The sequence below is a fragment of the Heptranchias perlo genome, unplaced genomic scaffold, assembly GCF_035084215.1.
Source record: "Heptranchias perlo isolate sHepPer1 unplaced genomic scaffold, sHepPer1.hap1 HAP1_SCAFFOLD_331, whole genome shotgun sequence".
Lineage (NCBI taxonomy): Eukaryota > Metazoa > Chordata > Chondrichthyes > Hexanchiformes > Hexanchidae > Heptranchias > Heptranchias perlo.
In genome coordinates, this window is record NW_027139343.1 from 128,775 (window position 1) to 132,500 (window position 3,726).

The window sequence follows — 3,726 nt, forward strand, 5'->3', positions numbered from 1 at the left end:
CGAGCCAAACCCGGAGGAAATCGGCCTGTGCCTTCTCGAGATATGGGCCTCCGGGTGGGACGGACAAACCGGGGCCCCGAGCTCGCTTTCGGCGGCCCGGCACTCGACTTCCCGGTGTCCGAACGTGATCCTTCCGGTACCCTTCGGTGCCCCTTGCCCGACTCCAGCTCCCGTGCTGAAGCGGAGTCGGTCGGCCTGACGGCCGCCGAGTTAGCCAGCGGAAAGCGGTGCGCAGCCTTTCGCTTGCAGCTCCGGCGGGCAGCGCCGCACCTCCGGCTGCTCAGTGCCGTCCGCTGCTCCCCTTCCGGCTGCACGCAGCGAACCATACCCGGAGGAAATCGGCCTCGGCCTTCCGGAGATATGGGCCTGCGAGTGGGACCAATAAATCGGTGCACATTTCCGGCTCGGTTTCCGGCCTCGGCACTATCAGTTCACGCCGTCCGACCGACGTCGTTCTGGCACGGTTCCGTTGCTCCTTGATCCGGTCCAGCCACGGTAATCAGCCGAAGATGGTGGGGGGGGGACACATTGCCCGCCGAGTTAGCCGGAGGAAATCGGCCTCGGACTTCCTCAGATATCAGCCTCCGGGTGGGACAGACAAACCGGGGACCCGAGCACGCTTTCGGCGGCCCGCTGGTCGACTTCCCGGTGTGCGACCGGGTTCGTTCCGGTACCGTTCGCTGCCCCTCGTCCTGCTCTAGCCGCGGAGACAAACCCGACGACCGTCGGTCTCACGCCCGCGGAGGGAGGTGGCGGAAAGTGGTTTGCAGCCTTTCGCTGTACCTCCGGCGGGCAGCGCCCGACCTCCGAGTGCTCGGTACCGTCCGCTGCGCCTGGTCCTGCCGCACACAACGAGCCATACCCGGTGGAAATCGGCCTGTGCCTTCCAGAGATATGGGCCTCCGGGTGGGACGGACAAACCGGGGCCCCGTGCTCGCTTTCGGCGGCCCGCTAGTCGACTTCCCGGTGTGCGACCGGGTTCCTTCCGGTACCGTTCGCTGCCCCTCGTCCTGCTCTAGCCGCGGAAACAAACCCGACGACCGTCGGTCTCACGCCCGCGGAGGGAGGCGGCGGAAAGTGGTTTGCAGCCTTTCGCTGTACCTCCGGCGGGCAGCGCCCGACCTCCGAGTGCTCGGTACCGTCCGCTGCGCCTGGTCCGGCCGCACGCAACGAGCCATACCCGGAGGAAATCGGCCTGTGCCTTCCGGAGATATGGGCCTCCGGGTGGGACGGACAAACCGGGGCCCCGAGCGGTGGCACCCTGCTCGCTTTCGGCGGCCCGGCACTCGACTTCCCGGTGTGCGAACGTCATCGTTCCGGTACCCTTCGGTGCCCCTTGCCCCACTCTAGCTCCGGTGCTAAAGCGGAGTCGGTCGGTCTCACGGACGCCGAGTTAGCAGGCGGAAAGGGGTGCGCAGCCTTTCGCTGTCACTCCGGCGGGCAGCACCGCACCTCCGAGTGCTCGGTACCGAACGCTGCGCCTCCTCCTGCCGCACGCAACGAGCCATACCCGGAGGAAATCGGCCTCGGCGTTCCGGAGTTATCCGCCTCCGAGTGGGCCTGACCAAGCGGGGTGAACTGGAAATCATTAACCAACGTACTTCCATGTTTTCACCCGCAGAGGGCAGCACTCTCTTCTCCGTTTTAAACTGGGCCGACCCGGCTCCGTTTCGAGACCCGGCACTCGACTTCCCGGTGTGCGACCGGGTTCGTTCCGGTACCGTTCGCTGCCCCTCGTCCTGCTCTAGCCGCGGAACTAAACCCGACGACCGTCGGTCTCACGCCCGCGGAGGGAGGCGGCGGAAAGTGGTTTGCAGCCTTTCGCTGTACCTCCGGCGGGCAGCGCCCGACCTCCGAGTGCTCGGTACCGTCCGCTGCGCCTGGTCCGGCCGCACACAACGAGCCATACCCGGAGGAAATCGGCCTGTGCCTTCCGGAGATATGGGCCTCCGGGTGGGACGGACAAACCGGGGCCCCGAGCGGTGGCACCCTGCTCGCTTTCGGCGGCCCGGCACTCGACTTCCCGGTGTGCGAACGTCATCGTTCCGGTACCCTTCGGTGCCCCTTGCCCCACTCTAGCTCCGGTGCTAAAGCGGAGTCGGTCGGTCTCACGGACGCCGAGTTAGCAGGCGGAAAGGGGTGCGCAGCCTTTCGCTGTCACTCCGGCGGGCAGCACCGCACCTCCGAGTGCTCGGTACCGAACGCTGCGCCTCCTCCTGCCGCACGCAACGAGCCATACCCGGAGGAAATCGGCCTCGGCGTTCCGGAGTTATCCGCCTCCGAGTGGGCCTGACCAAGCGGGGTGAACTGGAAATCATTAACCAACGTACTTCCATGTTTTCACCCGCAGAGGGCAGCACTCTCTTCTCCGTTTTAAACTGGGCCGACCCGGCTCCGTTTCGAGACCCGGCACTCGACTTCCCGGTGTGCGACCGGGTTCGTTCCGGTACCGTTCGCTGCCCCTCGTCCTGCTCTAGCCGCGGAACTAAACCCGACGACCGTCGGTCTCACGCCCGCGGAGGGAGGCGGCGGAAAGTGGTTTGCAGCCTTTCGCTGTACCTCCGGCGGGCAGCGCCCGACCTCCGAGTGCTCGGTACCGTCCGCTGCGCCTGGTCCGGCCGCACACAACGAGCCATACCCGGTGGAAATCGGCCTGTGCCTTCCGGAGATATGGGCCTCCGGGTGGGACGGACAAACCGGGGCCCCGAGCTCGCTTTCGGCGGCCCGCTAGTCGACTTCCCGGTGTGCGAACGTCATCCTTCCGGTACTCAACCGTGCCCCTTGCCCCACTCTAGCTCCGGCGGTAAAGCGGAGTCGGTCGGTCTCACGGACGCCGAGTTAGCAGGCGGAAAGCGGTGCGCAGCCTTTCGCTGTCACTCCGGCGGGCAGCATCGCACCTCCCAGTGCTCGGTACCGTCCGCTGCGCCTGGTCCGGCCGCACACAACGAGCCATACCCGGAGGAAATCGGCCTGTGCCTTCCGGAGATATGGGCCTCCGGGTGGGACGGACAAACCGGGGCCCCGAGCGGTGGCACCCTGCTCGCTTTCAGCGGCCCGTCACTCGACTTCCCGGTATGCGAACGTGATCGTTCCGGTACCCTTCGGTGCCCCTTGCCCCACTCTAGCTCCGGTGCTAAAGCGGAGTCGGTCGGTCTCACGGACGCCGAGTTACCAGGCGGAAAGCGGTGCGCAGCCTTTCGCTGTCACTCCGGCGGGCAGCACCGCATCTCCGAGTGCTCGGTACCGTACGCTGCGCCGCCTCCTGCCGCACGCAACGAGCCATACCCGGAGGAAATCGGCCTCGGCGTTCCGGAGTTATCCGCCTCCGAGTGGGCCTGACCAAGCGGGGTGAACTGGAAATCATTAACCAACGTACTTCCAGGTTTTCACCCGCAGAGGGCAGCACTCTATTCTCCGTTTTAAATTGGGCCGACCCGGCTCCGTTTCGAGACCCGGCACTCGACTTCCCGGTGTGCGAACGTGATCGTTCCGGTACCCAACCGTGCCCCTTGCCCCACTCTAGCTCCGGCGGTAAAGCGAAGTCGGTCGGTCTCACGGACGCCGAGTTAGCAGGCGGAAAGCGGTGCGCAGCCTTTCGCTGTCACTCCGGCGGGCAGCATCGCACCTCCCAGTGCTCGGTACCGTACGCTGCGCCTCCTCCTGCCGCACGCAACGAGCCATACCCGGAGGAAATCGGCCTCGGCCTTCCTGAGATATCAGCCTCCG